This window comes from Aythya ferina (genome assembly GCF_964211825.1).
Source record: "Aythya ferina genome assembly, chromosome: 13".
Classification (NCBI taxonomy): domain Eukaryota; kingdom Metazoa; phylum Chordata; class Aves; order Anseriformes; family Anatidae; genus Aythya; species Aythya ferina.
The window spans coordinates 2,213,581-2,235,006 of record NC_140311.1 but is presented as its reverse complement, the minus strand read 5'-3'; the positions used below and the strand labels follow the sequence as shown (position 1 = coordinate 2,235,006).

At 41.5% G+C, this 21,426-nt stretch overlaps 1 long non-coding RNA gene across 1 annotated transcript in view; it reads left to right on the top strand.

Annotated features, from left to right (window-relative positions):
• Positions 1–18,928, top strand: part of LOC311443968 — a 61,214-nt gene extending 42,286 nt beyond the window's left edge. The window contains exons 6-7 of the long non-coding RNA XR_014697594.1: positions 15,499–15,729; positions 18,797–18,928. This is a non-coding gene — a long non-coding RNA (uncharacterized lncRNA). The remainder of the gene's footprint in view (positions 1–15,498; positions 15,730–18,796) is intronic.
• Positions 18,929–21,426: the final 2,498 nt, after the last annotated feature.

Sequence of the window (21,426 nt, the reverse complement as noted above, 5' to 3'; positions counted from 1 at the left end):
TTGCGTGGGTGAGTACTTTGCCAGGCAACTTGCTTGGAGCAAGCATCTTGGGGAGCAGGAGCAGTGGCACTGCTCTTGTGTCAGTGTTACTGCTGAACTTTGCAGATGTGGTCCTAATTATGCTCCCGGGGAAGAAAAAATAAAACGAGGGCACTGCTATCCACTACACGAAGGGAGATCGTGCTGCAGTGCTCTCTGCTCTCCTTGGGAGTCCTCGGTGATGTTTCCACACTGCAGCCCCCTGGGATTTGTGGAGTAGCGGTGTCAGGGAGCAGCTGCTCTTCGGGGCGCGCTCCCTGTGCGCGGGGCCGTTTTTGGGATCGAGGAGCCATGTGGCAGTTAATGCCGCCTGCAGAACGACGCCAGGCGAACCCTTTGCAGCGGCTGTCGCCTTGCTCGGCAGGGCTGGGGGGGCAGCTCTTCCTCCCAGCTTCATTAGCTGGAACCCGCTTCATCCTCTGGCTGCTCAGCCTCCACAGGGTTATGGGGGCATACCCCCCACCTACGGCTTCCCCACCGAGGAGAGAATGAGCCTGGCTCTCTTTGGCTTGAAAACGACACAGATTTGAGACTATTTCCCCTCCTGCCGATTTTTCCATGGAGAGGAGCGGAGAAGACATTACTATTTATAGTGCACAGTGCGTGTACACAGCATGGCATCCACTGGCTTTTCAAGTGAGCATCCTACCCGTTCAGAGGGGGGGGTTCTCCCTGCGATGTCCGCAGCAGGCCTCAGCCGCTCCCATGGGAGCTGCCCTGGTGGCAGGAGTACAGGCACTTTTGGAAATTGCCCACCTCCCCTATAGGTTTCTTTTACTTCTGTTTACCTTAAAATACTTGCCTCTCTGTCCAAAGTCACAGCAAGTTGTGCTCCCAGCATGAATTAAGGGAGAGTTTTAAGGGCAGGGAGAGGGATTGCCCTAATGCGCTGAAGGTACCAAGGGGTTGCAGTGCATCTGCATCATCTGATTTGGGGACGGGGCGCTCATCTGTGCTCACAGCCTGGACAACCACGGAAGTACCTAGATTTGCACTCCATGAGGTTTTTACTCCTAGGTGCTATGGCACTCATGGTGCCTGAGCATGTTCAGTCCCATCTATGCATCCTGCTTCTAAACAGAAAGATTGTTGCTTTGCTATTTGTTGCCTAAAACTTCCAGAGTAGTAGGGATTTTATGCAGTAATGCACTGGAATATGTTCCTACAGCCTGAGGAGCCCTTTGTGCAGAATGAGTCCCACTCAATGACCATGCCTCTGTCCTACAAAGCATCCAGGTACAGGGGTAGAACAGCCAAGGAGTGGAGCAAAACAAAGAAGAGTGCATTGATTTAAATAAGGCTTTTTAGGGAGACTTTCAGGGGATGAGGGCCAGCAGCAGGACTTGGGTTTTCCGACTACCCACTCAGTGCCCGGCTGCTGGGTGACGTGGTGTCTCCTTCTGTTTGTTTATGGCTTCAGAAAATCAGAGCGTCTTCATCCAAGCTCCATTCTTGATATGAAAAAGATAGCTGACAATGGCAATAAAAATAACAGTAAGCGGTTGGAAAGGCCTAGCTCAAATCATGCTCTGTCAACAGCTTTGCAATCTGTATAAATATGAGTGGAAAGACAAACAACTCTGATTTCTCTTTAAGAATGTGAGTATCCATTGTCGTAGATTTAAATTAGGATGTTTTACTTGTACTGTATGTAAATTCATTCTTGGCAAATAACCCATGTCCACTAATGTATGTGTATTTTGGGTCTGTATAGTTTTGGTCTCTGTGAAATACAATGAAATTTGATAGCACACAGAAATACTTGCATGGAATGTCACATTTTTTGTGTGTGCTTCTCACATATCCATAAAAGAGTTTACACATTTCTAATTACTCATTCAAAAAGAGACTTTACAGCACTTTTAAAAGAGAGCCAATTTTTTCCCCACTGTGTTCTGTTTTTACAGCTTGTGGAAAGCTTATTTAACGAAAGTTTAAGTAATCAACGAAAGTCATTTCTGAGAAAAGACTGACAGATATGAAGCCTCTTTTCACACTTCATAAGAGGTGGAGATAGTAGCCATAAAATTTACAACTGAATAGTACTTTGTTTAGTTTAAGTTATAGAATTATTAGTTTTTCAGGCATGTGATAGATTCTGGTCAGGTTAAGTATTATAAATGATTAGATATGCTTTGTATAGCTGAGGTGTGTGTGCAATACAAATGACAACCTACCCCTCCAAACCCAGCGCCCTGTACGCTCCTCCAGGGCTGATGTTGTGCTCAAAATATGTGTTTGGAGCTGACTTAGGTTCGTGGTGTATTAATAAAATGCTAGCAATATGTTCCCTTCATAGTGACTCACCTCTGGCTATGAATGTATGAATTCCCAGGCCATGGAAATGAAAAGCCAGGGCATGTCGGGTGAGAAATGAGGCACCGGGGAGTTTAGCTCCATCATCATGTCTGTCCCAGCTCCTGCAGAGCAGGGAGACTCAGGTTTTACTGAGGTCGACCGCTAATTTTACCAGATCTTGCTCAGCAAGAGGAGAGCTCTTCCTGCATCTCAGTTTTTGGGATGGAAGCCCCAGGGTGAGCTTTAGCTCATTTCTGATCTTTCCTACTGCTCAAGGAAGGACCAAAATTGAGCAGAAGCCTTGCTATAGAGTGACTGAGGGGAAGTGATTTCTTTTTGCAGGTCATGACCATTTATATGTAAAAAGAGCTGAATACTGAGAAAGACCTTAGCTGTATTATGAGACTGAACAGGTCTTGAGAAATCCCCGTTTCAGCTCATAGAAATTTGCATACCTTTTAGAGATAGTAAGAGACATGAATCTTTTTAAATATTATGAGATGCCCAGATGTTATGGCAATGGGTAACACATCCAAATACTTACTGTGACATCTAAATAAGCAAACAAAAGCAATTACTAAAGGCGTTTAAATGTTAGTCTCTCTGTATCATCCTTTCATCCCAGAGTTTTTGTAGTGCTTTAGATGTAACTGCTTACCCAGGAGCAAACAGCAGAGAGGTTTTCATAGTTCTTTAAAACAACAAATTGCACGAGCCGGAGTCTAGTCCCATTGCAATCACTTTGAGGTTTGCCGTTGGTTTCAACAGGATGAGAGCAGGACATGCATTTGCCAAATCAGGGACACATCGTTCATCCTCACTGTGGCAGCTGGAGTGTAACATTAACACAGTGAAGTGGCTCACCACAAAACTTGCATCAATATGCAGTTTAAGTGTAGCGTAATGTTTGTATTTGGTTTATTCACTTTTATGAGAGCCTAATACGGCCAGCCTCATAGAGCTCAATCTTGCACCAGTTTAAAGGGATGTCTGTGTAGCATTTACTGGTTGTTCATAAATGGTGGTGGCACTTTGTTACTGTCCACAAGTTGTTTTTTGAGGTAAAGGTTTCAGTCATTAAGATGTGCAAAATTATCTCGGGCATAGTTTTAGTCCTGGAGGAATGATGGGAAGAGGTGCCTTGGTACGTTTGGCATTTGTGGAAAATGGTGTGTGTACAGCGTGCCATTAGAAAGCTGATACACACGATACCATTAGCTGCTGTATTAACAAGCACTTTAACTAAATATACAGAAAATTCTCCTGTGTATTTATGCAATGCAGGAAAAGTACTTATCATTACCAGTTTGCAAATTCCCAGTGTTTACCTCTGATGTCTATCTCATCTCAATTTAAGGTTTTCTGGGCTTTGAACACTTAGATTTCAGGTACAGATCTCAATTACAGTAGAAGTGCCTCGATTTGTCAAACCCTACAGGTTTTCAGCTCCGGTTGAAATATCAACAATTCCTAAATCCTATTCAGTTCACTCTGAAAACTGTATTCTGGGGGCGTTCAGCGATCCTGCATTCAAATGGTTAATTTGCACTACGTTCTGTTAAAGAAAAGGAAAACTGTCACCCTGTCATTTCAGAGTCTGACACTAAGCTTGTCAAAAGAGACAGCTGTTAAACTGAATTACTGTTGACATGCAGAGAAACGGCCCTTGCCAGATGTAAAGGACATCTGCGGCAATGAAGTGGTACAGGGTGGCTTTTAAAATGTGGTCATACTGGTATTTGAATAGAGCGTCTATGGCATTAAAACGTGGCCTTGACTCAGACAGTTTAAGGCAGCGAACCAGAGCCAATGAGAAGCACAAAGAAGTGCTGATCTGTTGCTATATCCATAACTTATGCATGAATACGAAAACACTGCGGTGTCAAAGCTATTAAGCTCTTATCTTGTATCCAGGAGGATGTGGGTTTAAAACACAGTAGGAAATATTTTGTATTTCTGGGTCCTTGAATGTACGGATAGGTGAGGTGTAAATTCATAAGGTGGATTATGCAGGGAATGAATAGAAATAAGTCTTCTTGTCTTCAGCTAACAACTGCTCAGACAAGAATTGCAAAGGGCATTAAGCTTGTGAAGTGAGTGCTGGATGTGCCTTGCCAGCACTCCTGATAAGGCTGCCTGCACGCAGAGCACATGGGTGGGTGTTGGGGAGGTTGTTCTTTGGAGGGGGCAGCAAATAAAAATGGAAATAGCTACATGGAGAGGCTGGTAAAATTTTGGCCATATATCTTAACATGATTTACATAAAAAAGTCAGGATACAAAATTCATTTTGTAAAAAATAAAAAATAATATATAAAAAAAGTAGGGATTATGAATATTTTATGATTTAGCGATTGAACCGACAGTAGGGAATTCTGCACATGATATAAGTGTGTGAGTCTTTGATTTGCATGTTTTTAGGGTAGAAATAAAGCTGTTTTGGAAAAAAAATGTATCAGTTAAGCAATTTTGCTAAATGTATGAAAAATGAAATGTTATGAGATGAAGCATGTATTCATTACGAAATGAAATTGATGTTTGAAGCTAAAAAAAATTGAGGCCAAACATCATTTTGAATATGTTAGCAGATCATATCTTGATGATTTATTTGTATGTTTAGTGGTGGCAGAAACCAAAGAGTTTGCCATCTGTAGGGAAGAAGGCAAATGATGATATTTCTAAATCACACAGGCTACACTGCTCCTTTCTGCAGGAAATCAACAACAATTTGTTTGAGACAGCAAAAATGCTGCAAAGGGCAGGTATGAGAGGTGTTTTCTCTCTTTGTAATAGGAAAAATTTGCTTCCAAAGGACCTGGGTTTCTCCATGCAGGAAGGCTGGTGTTGACTGCATTGAGCTTGTTCCCCAGTGCTTCATCAAAGAGCTTCAGATGAGCTGGGTGATGATCTGTCTCTGAGCTGGAGCCCTGCATTGCTCCATACACCATACATCTCTCCCTTTACCATACAGAGCATTTAGCATCATGGTAGCGTGTGCTTTAGTGCTGTGACTCACTCTACACAACACGGAGGACCAAGGGGCAGTGCCGCTGCCAAATCTGACCAAATGGCGTCTTGCACATGCTATAGGTGGTGCGCCCAGCAGTCCTTACTGCTATGGTTAGCTGGAGCACAACTGTTTTACAAGTACAAATATCTAGGGTCTAACACAGTCCTTGAAAATGTGTTTCTCAACAACTGCCAGAGGTCTTCTACATATGAGGGAGGCGGTAAGTAGAGTTGGCATTCAACCACCATGGCACTGTGCAGAACACAGAGGGGCTGTTGGCTTTCTGTGGTCTCCAGGAGCCAGGGTCTCCTGCTTTGTCCCAGTCTCTGCTCGCAACCTTAACTTAAAAGTTTTGAATGTATTCTAGCTTCCAGAAGACAATAAGGCAGGTGGCTACCTAGCAGGGCTGCCACCATTTAATGGATGTGCTGTGGTGACCACTGGAAGCCATGACGAGCTCCCAGGCTGTAAAGGACAGGGTGAGACAGAGCTAAGAGGGAATTACTTTCCATGCATTTTCTGCCTTCCCTGTGAGGTGCTGTGTGTGCTGTTGTCTGTGCTAAACCAGCAACAGTAGTGCTGAAGTGCTCTGCAAAGGCAACGCCATTGCAAAACCGTTCCTGTGGTTATGCTGGGGTGGGGCTTTGGGTGGTTGCTGTCACCCTGACAGTCGCAGAGGAGTTGTCTGAACAAAATCTCAAATATACCTTCATCAGAGGGCTGGTGTATGCTGCAGTAAGAAAGGCTGAAATCTCAATATTCACTCTTAACCATTTAGGTAGAGCCGCAGCTCAGTTTTGTAGGTTTTAGCCAGTGCAGACTTGTCTATTTACACAAGTTTAGTTATGCTGTAATTATTAACTTTTTACAAACAAGCAGGAGGTGGACCACTTAAATAGACAGCAACAATTGTGTTAATAGATGGTAGGTTTGTCTGTGATAGCTCTTGTAATACCATCATTAGTTTATTTAAGCTTACCATGAAAAATCTTTTTCTCCTATTCTGAGCTCTTTCATACAGCTTCCGATTTTGATTGACACTAACATAAAATAACTAACCTATAAATTATAACGTATGATTTAAATGAGGTATAAATGCATTATTTGTAAATCACTGCAAGGATCATCAGTGTGCAACATGCATGTTTTTAAGAAAATAAAAAATATATTACCAAGATGATAGTAAGGCAGCTCTTCCTGTGAAGCTCTCACCACATACTCATGTTAAGTGTAATAATCCAACAAACTAAGAAGAGAACCTAATGCCATCAGCCATGTGAACTTCATCATGTAATCAGTCCCAGGTCAAAAATTAGCACTTATGCATTCATCACAGAAATGCACCTCTCGGTCTTTGCTAGTTGTCAAACAAGCAAATTTCTGTCACTGAAGTCACCCCAGAATTCAGGTTTGTAAATATGTTTGTACTCACCTGTTTGCTGATGTTGGAAGGACATCTTTCTTTCTCATTTTATTCAAGCCAAGAAATGAAACTTCCTGAGTGTTGTGTGTTCACTGAAAGATGCTTTCCTCCGACTGTGTGTTGGTACAGTGAGCAGGGCTGAATTACTCCAGCTGAAGATCTACCCCAAGCTTTAGATTCCCAGTTAAGTATCACAGACAGCACTGGAACTAGGTCATTGACAAACAGAAAATAATACACAATGGCTTGTTATAATCCATCCATTTGTTCGGGAAACCAGACATCTCCAGGGAGTGAAAGGACTCCACATTATTTTTTAAGTACCGTATTTCAAATTAGTGTTTCTAGTTCAACTTTTGCGTAGCCTGGTAACTGTTCATTACTGTGAGCAGGATTTCACACAGTACTTATGCTGTCCAAGATCATCAGTACCACGGGCTCCAAGTTTGGTCTGAAAGGCCATTACATAGTATTAGTGCTTGGTGAGTACCATCAATGTGCTTTGGATCTGTCTGTACCGTTCCCGGAGTGGAAGATGTGGCTCTTGCCCTTAGGGGTTTGCAGTGTGAAATGACTCAATAGTACATTTCAGGCTAGATCTGAGTGCATATTATGAATGACTAATTTATTTCTTGAATTTAGGATTTGCCCCTGCTAAGATGCATTGTGAGTTCTATGAATATTTTGCTGTAAAACAGGTAGTCCTCTTTTTCTCTGTGGTATGAATTTACCAGCCAAAGTGGTTGTTACTGTTCCTTGTTTGAAAGTTCGTGGCATGTTTCTGGCAAACACCTGGAATACAGTTTCCAAGGCTGTGGACAGCAAAGGGCATGTCTTACAGAAATAAAATGAGACTGATGGGACAGCATGATGAGAACCCTTCTCAATGTTGAAAGCCATCAAAAGAGCTAAGACATGCATGTGTGCTGTAGCTCCATGCATGATGAAAATATTTACCTGGGTTTTGTGCAGTTCAACAATGCAGAGAGTTTGAGATCATCATAAACTATAACCCCACTATGTCCCAAACATTTTCAGTGGTGCAAAGTCTTTTGTGATCTAAGCTAATTCGCAATGGGACTAGTCTTGAGATAAGGTCATGAAGAATTATTTTGTTTCTTTAATGCAGTTTTCTCCCATGTGCAATTCTTGAAGGCCAGCTTCAGACTGACTTGGTAAACTGTGTTCTGCATAAATATACTGATAAATACCCACTGTGACTTAAGGCAAAGTAGAACCAGAGATATGCCAAGAAGGTTGGCTTCTGGTCCATCTTTGTTTGCTCTGAGCATATTTGTTATTTCAATGTTATTTTTTCCTTATCACTTAATCTTTTTGTAAGCACTGTGAAAAGCCAGGTAGTATATTTAGCTCTAGACCATGTCCATGAAAGTTTTTAAAGATTAATTTCACAGGTACAACCAGCTTCTCCAAACATCAGCCTTTTCTCTGTTTAACCATAAATGTAGGTATCTAGTTCTTCCTGCTTTGTTCTCTTTTTAGAAATATCATTTATTACACTGAGATGAGTGACCATGGCTAAGTTTCCTTTAAATTGAATGGAAAAGCCACTTGTAAATACGTTTTCTCATGTAAAGCTATCATCTCCTTGTAGGTAACCACATTTCTAGCAGAGGAACAGAGTTTTGGCTATTTTTGCTTTTTTTCTGTAATGATTTTTCATATTTTATAAAAGCTGTAGGTATAGGTAAAGATGAGCATGGGTATTGGTAGTGCTCACTGAGAAGCTGATTTTCAGAAATGGGAATCCCACGGGGCTGACTTTCAGCCAGGTGACCAACACACTTTGCATTTTATTTATTTATCTGGCTACTTAGCCCTTCTTACAGTTTCTCTTCTATGAATTAATTTACCCTATAAAGCATCTCCTGCAATAATCAATGACTCATTACACTGAAAATGAACGGGAAAGATTAATTAAATGAAAAGTATGTAAGAGGAATGTTCACCTGTTTTATTTCAAGTGACCCAGATATTTAGTGCTTTCTTTATGCTGAGTTCTCGTAAGTTACAGCAGAGGTTTTTACCTTGAGCCACAGGGAGTTCAGCTGGCTTAGAGTGTAGTGATATTTCCTAGACACACTGAATCCAGTTCATTTATCATCAATATCCACAGGAAATAATAATCTGTTTATACATCACATTTCTCTGAGCTCTGCAAGGTTCTTGTTATGAATTCTTTCCAGCTGCTTTTCTCATTCCCACAGAAGAATTGCATGTGAAGGGTTACTGCTTACCCATCAGTTACTGTAACAATTATTGACTGATAACCACTGGTAATTCCAACTCTGTGACAATCTTTGATAAGGATTTTCTATAGTTATTATGCTCTAAAATGTTGCCTCATCTGTAAAGGTCTTGAACTTCAGGTTGGGTAGCTGACACAGCTGCCTTTTCTGGATCCTTGAATAGAAGGAGGTTAATAATATGGACCATGGAGCTTCTACAGTTATAGAAATACCGTGTAAAACTGGGAATCCATTCAAAGCTCCTGCTTTCCATCACACAGGAGCAATTTCATCTGGTTGCCTTTTGGTAAGTGATGCCTGCCAATCAGCAGCAGCTCAGGAGACAAGTGACTGAGGGAAAAAATGTCTGTCACCTCAGGGCTTCTTCTGTTCTATCCAATGATTTCTGGAGAAAGAAAGACATAAACAAAAGAAATTAGAACAAGGTTAAAATAAACAAATAAATAAGCTCATGTGCTTTACTTTCTTTGCAGTCCTGGTTTTGCAGTACACTGGCTCTCAGTTTGTGTTTGGTTTTCTCTCTGCACACCCAGTCTCTGCTCATCCCAATTTATTTCCTTTTATCTGTTGCAGATTTATGTTTTGGTTAAGATCAGTGTGTAACTGCAGTCAGTCAGACTCGCACTGTAGCAAGGCAGATTTGTCGCTCCCATTCCAGTTTAGCATGCGATCAAGTGAAAGTCGGGGAGATTTCCCATCCTGGGAAGGTTCAGACCAGGCTTGCAATCCTCCAGGAGCTGAGGACGGTCCCGAGATGTGCTGACAGTGAAACTGGTGCTGCTGTAAAGTGAAGGGAATAGCAACGCCCCCACATCCTGACAAACACACCAGGTGTAATTACTTTGCTTTTACAATAATATGGGAAAAGAAGGGGACTAGGAAGGAGAGGGATGAATTCTCTGTTCAGTTTTAAAACAGTAGGATTTTAAGTCATTTTAGTGCAACATGTTAATTATTATGTCCAAAGAGCTGGTAAAGTACAATAATATAGAGGATAACTTCTTCAAATCGTAGGTGACTTACAGAAATCTGGATGAACATATGACACTGCCTCTGCTTCTAGTTGTCAGCTAATAAATTGCGTTAAAAATGGTGCAGACACATGAAAGATTTTTGCAATATTTTGTTCTCAATTGTAAGCATTTGTAATTGCTTATGCTGCCCTGTAGGGCAGGGAAGGCAGTATTGTAAGGGTATGCTAGAAAAAGATTTCAGTCTCAAATGGATGAAACCTGAGATATGAATGCGTGTCTCAACCCTTAACTGTGGGTTTTCAGGGAGAAAAACTAAATGGTATTAGTACTGGATTGAATCTATTTGTTCTGTGAATCAAAAGATTTTTTTTTTCCTTGCTCTTGTGTAATTTTATTGCAGTAAAATTGTAGAAAGCTTTTGCCTTAATGTTTTTGCCCATTTTTTTCAGTGCTTCAAGGGACTGATATAGGTTACATAGCTGTCTTTCAGTCTTGTTTCTTCCTCACCAACTTTTGCAATTCAACGGGACTGATGGGTTATAGCACTTTGGAAATCAGGCACTAGCTTCTGATATCTACAATTCATAAAAGTTTGAATTGCATATATTTTGCCCTCAACTTACACTATATATCTTTAAGACAATTGAAAAAAAAAAAAATCATTTAAAATTGTCTCTTTATTTGGAGATAGTTTAATATCAAAAGAGACTAGATTCCTAAAACTTCCTAGAACTAAAAATGTTTGATATGGGGTTGTATCAGATAAACTTTGTTCCCCAAACTGCTGCTGAATAATGTTAGAGAGAAACAAAGGTGAGGAGATGACCCCATCTAGAAACTCTGAAGTCACTGGAGACTCCTGCTTTAGTTTGGCATAAGGGGAGATAATCCAGTGTAGTGGAGGATTCTGCCACTAACTGCTACATAGTCTGCATGTATATTCTGCAATGTACACTGTTGTACATTGAAGTTAGAAGTGATCACTGGAGATTTTTAAGGCAGACGGAAAAAGTTCCAGGCAAAAAGAGAGGGGCCAAAGCTGGTGAATAAACTGGTTTCACATGACAAGACCATCAAATCGCCAAGAAGAACTGATGTTTAAGGTGAAGTGTTGTTGCATCCAGAGTCAGCCAGTTCCAGATGATTTCAGAAGTAATTATAAAGTTGAATCTGGGAATAACCTTAGAGGCAACAGCAAAGCCACCAAAGAAAGGCAGCAGAGGAATTTGACAATGAACTCCAGAAAGAAAATGCAGAGCCACAAAGAGGGGGGACGCTTGGGCACCTGTTGTGACAGCTGTGACTAAGCATACGATGACCAGATCAGAGTGAATAATGAGAGAATCTGCTCATTTAAGAGTGTATATACAAACGCAGCAGGGACATGAAACTGTTTTGCTTTGTTTTACTGATAATGTGTTATTGGAGTCATGTCTCTGACTGTGTCCTAGAGTGGGTTCAAAACAATTACTTATATAACACAGGATATATTTAAGTCAGGGAGGTGTGGTAAGGGAGAAATGAATGTATCTCAATTTCTGGTTTAGAATCAAAATGAAATTATGTTTTTCTGAATAGATTTATTGATTTCCATTTATCCAACACAGGGATATCCACCTCAGGGTCTGGATTGACCTTGCACAATTTAAACTGTAACGTAATTGATGAGTCAGATTAAACCCCATATACATCTCTTGCCAGCTCCTGGTTCATACCCTAACCTGAATTTAAAAAATAACTCCCTTAAAAATAATCAGTCAGTTCCATCTGCAAAAGTTCAATTCCGTTTCCAGCCTGTGTGTGGCTCCAGCCTGAGAGAAATTCTTGGCTGATCCATGGCACTGGACTCCCCTCTTATAATTCTCTGCCTTAGAAGCAGGTAGGCATGTTCTGGATTAGTTTGGGGATTAAAGAACATGATTTTTAAGTGACAAATGAATGCCTCTGGCAAAATTACACCCATATGTGAAAGAAAATTGCCTTTGCTGCTCATTTATAGAGCAGAGTGATATGCAGGACAACATAAGGGAAAACAAACTGAAAAATAAAACCCAACAGAGCAGTTCTTTGGGCACCAAGAAATAGCACGGTCTAATGCAGCTGCCCACATTGCAAAGCCAACTGACAAATAATGGCATTCTGTGCAAGAACAATCGCTGCTACTTTGATTTAAAATGAAAACCAGATTGAGAAACTTTGACTAAGAGGACAGGATGTGTGGAATGTAAATACCTGGTGGGTGCAGCCAACCAGCACGAAATGTATTTCCAGGGAAGTGGTCACTGCGCCGAGCCTGTCTGAATTTAAGAAGAGATTGGACTGTGAACTTAGGCACATGGTCTGAACTTTTGGGTAGACCTGTGCGGTGTCAAGAGTTGGACTTGATGATCCTTAAGGGTCCCTTCCAACTCAGGATATTCTATGATTCTATGATTCTATTTGGAGGGAGCTGGAGCTCAGTCCCTACAGGAGTGTCCTGTACTTACAGATCATCATGTACAAGGAATAAATTACAGTAGTGTTTGTCAACTAATTTGGTGGAGGTATGAATTCTTTATCTATTAATCACTGTAGGGAAGCATGAAGCACCTATAAACTATTCATCTCACTTTAGCGTCTTGTTTAAATTTAATTAGAGTTGGTCTGATTTGATTGGAAAAAATAGAGGTACCTTTGAAAGTAAAGGTGTCAAATGGAGAATCTTAGATTGCACTTACTGCTGCAAAACGGTAAGGCAATGAGTCAAGTAGTTCAGATATTTTTTTCCAAAATGAACAGCCATAAAAACCCTTCCAGGGTGACACACCTCATGCACAAGTAAAGGAAAAGATGCTCAAGGTGCCAGCTCCTTGCTGATGTGAATGGTGTTTGCAACAGTGTGAACCGGTTCATTTCTCTTGTGCCTGCAGACCTTTTCCCCTCTCTCAACAGGTTTTTGTTTTTTTTTTTCCATTCCTTTATTGTTATATATATGCATGTATATACATACACAACAGTGATATTTTATAGGAAAACTTAATTTCTTCACGTTTTATCCTAACTTTTTTTTACTGCTATCAATGTTAAAAATGTCATTAACTACAGTAGAATCAGACCAATGCTATTTTTAAAAAAAGTCTCTCACACAGCTGTTTACATTTTCTTTGCATAATTTCCACAGGGATTATGGATAAGGATACCTGTACATGGTTATGGTATTTTTAATACTGCACAGGCAGTATGCGATGCATATAGTTGCAACTGCAATTGTAGAAAGCTCCAGTGGGTCACTTGCATTTCATTCCTCTTCAGTGTGACTTTAAATAGGTTACATTTGGTTGTTATTTTTAATAAGATAATTCTTTGAAATGCCTTTTTTTTTTTTAATGAAAAGTTATTGCTCAGCCTTAGAGTCCTTCATAAGCCTTAGAGTACTACATGCAAGACTTGAAAACTGCAGGTTCGCTAAAAAGCATGCACTAAATATGATATACATTGATGCATGCTTATTATGGATAAATACTGTTCTCTGGGTAGTGCCTAGAAATTTTAATTAATTTCAGATACGCCCTATTTTTGCCACGTATGCAGATTTCAAATCTGTGCATTCGCTGATTTTGACACAGTGCGATGATGTATCCTAGCTTTCAGATGTCTGGCTCTTGGAGTTGTGAAATGATAAAACAAACAAAAACAACAGTTTCAGCCTTGTCAATCTAGTTCTCAGTGGACAGATGCCCTGGCGCTAGAAAAGCATCATCCCATGCAATACCTTTTGGCAGCATTTGAAAAAAAGCCCGAGATCTTCTAGATGTAAAAGTAAAGCTGGCTTCTTGTCTCTAAAGGAGTCGTGTTTATGGCCATGCTGAAGCTCCTGGGTAGGGCTGCAAGAGAGATGTGCATAACCTCTGCGTGTTCTGTGCCTGATTTGTGCACAAGTAAGTGATTTCTGGTCTCCCAGATAATCAATCTGATCTGCTTCTGGAGCATGTTGCCTCTGGACAGTGATGGATTAATGGGTGAGGGTCCAGGCTTGTGCATTGAGGTTTCGGGAATGAGCTGGGTCGATTGTTACAGTTTGTGGATTGCATCATTAATTAATGGAATGGTATCATTAATTACAGATTTAAATGTTTTATTGGATACTTATCCAGCAGGAGTTGCCTAAACCCACGAGGAAGATGGGAGGCTTTGGGCTTACCGTGGCCCACCAGCAGGGCCAGCTGTGTCCCACCAACGTGTGTCCATGGCTCTGTACGCTTGAAGGCCACTCCTGGAGGCCCCAGCCCAGCTGGCCCAGCTGTGTGAGACAGTTCCTGCCACAAGGCACAGCACCATACTGAAAGTCTTGCCATATTGGTTTCAAAACACACAGAACCCATGGAATTTGTAGTACAGAAATACTGGCTACTACTGAGAAAGGAGGCGGTGAATTGCTTTGGTACAGATGAGGTTTTCTTTTGGCTAATGATTTGTTTTTAATGTCGCACACAGTATTGTGAGAACTTGCATCATTTGGGCATTTTTAATGAATTCGTATTGCTTGCATATTAGTAGGAATATTTCCACTGCAGCAAACACCATAAACAGTTTCCACACTGGGGTATGTTATACTGCCACCAGAATTGGTTCTTCTGATGGTTCATTTCTTTTATGCTGAGAATTCAGGACCAATTCAGCTTGGTTTTATGCATCATTAGAGATTTACAATTACTTTGCTATAGTTTCTTTCTGGAAGCCTATCTCTCATGGTTAATGCTATGGGAGCCCTGTTGTGTAGAGGCTGGTATTAGCCACCTTATAGCAATAAAGCGTTTGAAAAGGATTTAGAATTATGAGTGGCTAAATTCTCCATGCAGTGACTGCAATACTGTTATCCCTTGCTGAGCTTGGGTTGAAACATTTTTTTCTTCTGCTCAAATTAGAAAAAAAATGCTGTTTCTTCAAGAGGTTTTGAATCATTTACATGTAATTTTTTTGTTGAACTACTGCAGTCAGAAAAGAGAAATTGTGAGAAATTCCATTTGGATTTCATGATGCTTAAAATACATTTACATTGCATTAGTACATAATGAAAAGAAGGCCTCCTCATTTTTTATCTCACTTTTTAAAAGTGTAATCAGTATTTGAGACTTTCTTTTGTGGTTTAGATTTTACGTGTGTAACCAAACTCAATAAATTTCACAGGGTTTGCCTTTGGACAATAAGTAGTGGATTTGTATGTGTTATAATCCACCAAATTCATGTTTTAGATAAATGCAGTCTTGCACTGAAACAAACATGATATGCAGTGAATAATATGGGCCCGATCTAAAGCCCATTAAAATCAATGAAAAGATTTCAAATTAACTTTTATAGCCTTTAGATCAGGCTCTAAATGGGCAAATTACAGTTATGGAGTTTCCCATTTACATACCTGTGTGATGCATTTAATATATTTTATGGAATTGAAATTACTTGGTACTCTTTTTCATGCTTTTTTTTTTTTTTTTTTTTTTTTTTTTAGGATAAGAATTTGCCAAGGGCATCAACAGCAGTTTTCCCAGGCTTCAGAACAAGGATTATGTAGTCAATCCACAAATGACTCAAATCTTTGAAAAAACGGACATGGTTATCAGAGGGGCTTTGACAGCAGCAAGGGTGGGAGTGCTATCTGGCGTAGTGCATCAGAGGCTCTTATTCCATCTCATTAACGCACTCAGGACATCAGCACCGGCCACTGGTCCAGGGGAATCAGGTACAACTTTTAACAGAAAATGCACAAGGTCTCCCCCCAGCACTGTTTTAAATAGATCAAATCAGATGTGTCTTGTATAAGATTAGAAGACAGACAACGGCACTGTAGCAGACAGGGGAGAGATTCAAGTGTTGCAGGGAATTTTCAAACCCATTGTTAGAACCTGGTGATCTTTCTTCTTGCACGGCGTTTCTTGAATCCCACTGAGAAGGCACCAAGCTGATCTCTACATCTGCAATCTCTGCGGCCTCTAAGTGTGAAAAAGGAGTGCCTCTACCTGCTCCTTCTGAGCACCCTTATAATTAAAAACCCTTTTGGAGCAACACTAGAAATAAGCCATCACGGTATCTGATTAAACCTCTTAGGAATCTGTCACTGATCACCTTCTCTGGTCTTGATGGAATACTTTTATGCATTATAAATACACTTCCTGTGTGGATGCTCCATAAATCACATTTAGCACTTGTATATGATGTATAAGCATATTCTATAGAATACACACAAATACAGATGCCAAACTCCCACAGAGTTCATCACTGGAAAATGTTTGAAGGATCTGATCCTTAATATTTAATGAGGAAGATGCTATTTCCTTCCTCAGCTTTTATCTCTGGTTTGGCATAGTCATTAAATTTCTTGTTTCCTTGCAAGATTATATAATTTATGACCTAATTTTAGACTTTTGTGTAACTGTTCTAAAATACTCATGGAGTATCCGGATTTCTTTGTATGGAGTGTTTTGGGATTAGGCAACGGATAGAACATGACTGCTCAGCCATGAGCTGCCGTCAGTACGGAGTTACAAGCATTAAAGGAGAACAGCACAGCATTATTCAGATAGCATTACAGGGTTGTATTGTGTTTTTATTTTTCCCTGTAAAAATATGATTTAGCAGCATTTCCAAATCCTACTGTATGCAGTGGTTGCCAGGAATCCCCAGGTAATGCAGTAATTGCCCAACAACTGCTATTACTTAAAATATTTTCATGTAGCAGCTTCTGACTTTCAGGCTGTTCTGGGACAAATCCATGCAGCCTTAAACGCAGGGAGGGTTGCAGGACGCTGGGGTAGCAGGTGAAAAGTGATAGGTAGGGCTTTAAAGTGGCTTTCAGCCTCCTCGCCCTCTGAGCAGCCAATTTTTTTTAGCCATGGGGGGAGGCTGGGGCTGATGGGGTCCCCAGCTGCTGCACAGCAGAGGGAAGGTCTCAGGCTGGCCCCAGGGCTCGAGGCAGCATTACTTCCAAACCAGCACCTCCCAGCTTAAGAGCAAGCTTTTGGCTTTATCCTCGGCTTTGGGCTAAGAACCAAGAAAGCCTCTGCTCTGCGGTGTCAGGCTGGCTGGGGTGATGCTCTGCAGCACAAGGTGTTGCCAGATAACTCCTGTATGAATTATGCTAAAGCTGCAGCCACAGGGTTTTTGCGTGCCTGTGTGTCTTCTGCATGTCCTGAGTAATTCAGCGGTGTCATAAATAGTGCCATGAGTTTCAGGTGTTCGTCAATTTAAACCATATTGTTTGGACCGGCCTTTCATCAAATTTAATACACCGGTTATCACATTAATGCACTTTGAGAGCACTTTATTTGGATGTTTAAGCAGGAAGTGGCTGGCTGCTGACTATGAGGTTAGCGGCGTGCTCCCAGCCTGCAGCACAGTGAGGAGGCTTTGCCAAGGTTCACCTCGTCTCCTGCCCCAGCCCAAGGTGCCAGGCAGTGCTGGGCACCCTCAGAGCGGGCAGCTCTGCTCACCCCTCTAACATCACAGCCCCATGCATTGTGCAGGGCGAGATGGGTGAAAGAAAAATAGTCCAGATGAAGAGGAGACATTATTTCTTGGAATAAGAAAGATTGGAGAGTGGATCTGTCTGGCTTTAATGGAGCAGTTCCAGGAAAGCAGCAGCGACCAAAGTGTTTTCAGTATCACATAATTCAAGAGTAAAATCATAGTTCCAATTACCATTTCAGCCATTTCTGGCCTTGGGAAACCTATGCTAATATTTATTATTATATGATTGACCTATGATTTCTTCATCATTTACATTAGCAACTATGATATTCATAGTAACATCCTTTAAATCATATAAGCAGATGTCAACAGTGCATGATGAAGTCACATCCTGCAGATTTTTTATTTACTTAGTCTCTTTTTTTTTTCCTGATAAAATAACATTGTGAGATGCATAATCTCACCTCCATGAGGCCTCTAGGGGCATATATGATCACAGAATGCATTTTCTATAATCTCACAAAATGAGTCAATTCTAGTTGAGGTACAAACAGTTGTACAAAGTCAGTATTTCACTTCCATCACTGTCTGACATCATCTTCTACACAGCGCAAGAAAATATTTACTTAGCTCTTTGACATGAGTTGCCACAAAGCCTTTGCAACAACCACAAAAAAAATAATTGAGAAAAGTGAAGAATTAAAATGGTAACTTGATTTAAAGAACTTCTTCAGCCTCTGTACTAGGTGCAGGATTTAGGTTTGTAATTTTGTCAGACACGTTCCTGTAATAGCCACACTGGCCATCCACACCTCCAGTCTCTGTTCTTTGGGGACCTGCCTACGCACAAATCAGAGAGTTGTGCAGACCATCCAAGTTTAGAAGCTGGTCCTCCTTTATTTATTATTATTATTATTATTACTATTATTGTTATGCACAAATGAGCACATTAGAATTAAGATACTGCACTTGTTTTCCAGGCAGCCTTCCTAGGCAAGCTGTTTCTGATGCTTTCAGTGGAAGGCGGTACAGAGCAAGCGTGGTTGCCTCCGGTGAGAGGCAGAGCCTGCTCCCAGGAGAGCTCATGGCTTTGATCCAAACACAGGATAAAAGGCTGTGCATCCTCAGCTGCATCGGGCGGCACAGTGCGGGGGGGTGCTGATGGCCAGCCACGGCTCCCCTGCATCTCCCCTCCTCTTTCTGCTAAATCCACATCTGCTTGGTCTACTGGCAATGCTTGGCAATAATCTCCCTGAAAACAGCTTCTTGTCCCACACAGGCATTACCAGCTGTAGTTCTCACTGGCTGTAAAATCACTTTGGGTTCTTTCTTGCCCCTCCCAGGCCGCGTTGGACTGGTGTTCACACAGCCCACAACACACAGCCGCACGCCCCGGCAGGACAGCTGGCTCTCTGCCGTGCAGGTGAGGTGCCAAAGGGATCTCGAGGCTTGTCGCTGCCTTCAGGTATCATTGACCTCATTGTATTTATTCATGAAGGGGCCACAGAAAATTGTTCAAGGTTCAGATTGTTCTGGCGACATGAAAGACCTTTAATTCTCCATCCATCTCCCATATCCACTCCTGTTTTTTCTGTCTGGATGCAGTTCCTCCTTTTGTTCAATGGCAGAGAGCACAGCCGTGTTTTTCAGCATCTCCTCTGGAAACATGCTTCATCTGCAGGGCTTGGAGAAGTGGGACCCCTCAGGCCTTTGATTGCCTTCCTCTTCATCCATCGCTTTTTTACTGAAGTTAAATTCTTCTGACCTTACATTGCCTTTAAAGGTTTACCTGGCTCCGCAGGTGCCAGATTTAGGATGTTTCAAATAGTTTTTGGGTCAGTGGAGGACAGATATCTAAGGTTAGTGTGCCTTATCCAGGCTGTCATGCACACAGACTCTTTTCTACTCTCTGGTGCTGAAGTGCTGAAAATGCCCTCTCATTTCTAGATGCACGGCAAGGGAGAAAGGTCAGAATAGGCTTGTATTGTGTTTCTGAAGATTGGCACTGTATAACAATTATTAAAAGTTTCTGTAATGATGCATGTTACAAACACAGAACCAAACACCTGCAGTGAACCTCCTCAGGCAAAATTCTCAATGACTTCAATGGTGTTTTTTCCCGAGAAGAGGCTGCCGGCTGTGCTCAGGGCATTAAACATATTCCTGACTTAAGAGGCACTTAAAATCTACTGGTAAGCGACTTATTAGCAATGTAAAAATGATTTTTAAGCTAGCAAAGTATTCTTCCTGGAAGAAATATACTTTTTGTAAGATTACTTTTGCTGACAGAAGTAGTTTGGCTAACTCCTTGTGATTATGGATGTTGTTGTAGCCCCTTATCATACCAAAGCAAATGGTGTCAAATGCTTTGAACCTTGTAAATAATTGTTTCCAAAGTGTTTTTTTTTTTTTTTTTTTTTTTTCTTTCTATATAAAATCTTTAGAGAAAAGCTGTCTTCTAATCCTTTCTCTTCCAAGGCTTTACAGCTCTGCTTCTTCCCACTCTTGCTATTCTTTTATTTTCCTTCTTTGGGCTTTAATATCTCTTAGATATTATAGAAGTCTCTTTTAAAGGTAAATGCAGAGCCTTGCTCATATTGCAAAAAGGCATTTCTAAAGCTTTAATAAACTGGAGAGGAAAAAAAAAAAAAAAAGACTTAATTTCAAACTGTCACAGCTGCTGGTGCTGGGACTGCCACCCGGAGCTGCAGCTGGGACCTGCACCCTGGGAGGGAGGAGGAGGAAGAGGATGTAGTCTGAGAGCCTGGCTAGTGCCTGGTCTGGAGGTCTTGGCCATCAGTTTTAGCAACAGATATTAGGCTAGAGAGGACATAAACCTCTCTCAGTACATTATTAAAGCAGCATCGGAAGCCCAGAGAAAACCCACACTTACTATTTGCATAAAAACAAGCAAGCTCATGAGTGTGGGAAAACTGAAATGCTGGAAAAACAAGACCTAATGATGCCCTGACTTCCTTGAAAGTTGGCTGCGATTATTTTTAATGTCTTCTATCTATCTACATGTCTACTTACTTTGGCAAAAGACACAACTGAGGAGAAATGGATGCCTCTATCCAGAGAAGTTCCCTTGCCCTGAAATAAGAGTGTGTGGGCATCTCGGAAGCAGCAAGGATGGCTTTCATTTGGGCATACCTGTGTGGTGCAGAGTAATAAAGAATAACAAATGACTGTTGTCTGCACAAACATTTCCACTGGAGCAGCCTCAGGCATGAATTTCCCAGCCACCAGCATCTCACAGCACCTCCCTGAACCACTCTCAAAGCAAACACATGAAAACCCCACCCAGCCTCACCAGCCCTTCGTCTCACCAAGGTCTGCCCACAGCTGGGGGACACCAGCTGGATGTCACCTCTTTGTGCCATGCTGCCTGTCCCCAGCTGTCCTCCCACGCAGGGGGAGAATATGGTTCCTGTTAAGCCCAGCTGTGAAACTTGTATTTTGAATCTCTGGGTAAGAACTGGATGGTCAGAGGCTCCTAGCAAGGCTGGGCTGCCCTCTGTCCCCCTTCTCCAAAGGCAGCGGTTTCAGGTTTTAGATGCCACCCTAAATGAACTGCGTTTTTTGGCAAAGAACTTCACATTTCCAGATCTTTCTTATTTTTAATGGGTATGATTTTTAAGAAGACACGTTACAGCAGAGCCCAAATGGGAACACTTACACCTTTAGCAACTTTCCCCCTGCCTTGCCAGCTTCTTTGCATCAGATGCCATCAAGGAGCGTGGAGGGCGCGGTGGCCAGGAGGAGCTGCCAGGCGGTGCTGGCACTGCTCCCTGCCACCCAGGGGATTTCTTCCCTGACAACTTTTGGCTCCCTCGGGTTAGTTTGTAGCTGCACGGAATGTGTAATGTTCCACGCTGGCGGAGAGGCTGACAGGGAAGTTAAATACAGGCTGCAAAGATAGATCATCTCCCACCATCACTTTGTTTTTTTGCTGCTCTAAAATCATTTTGCT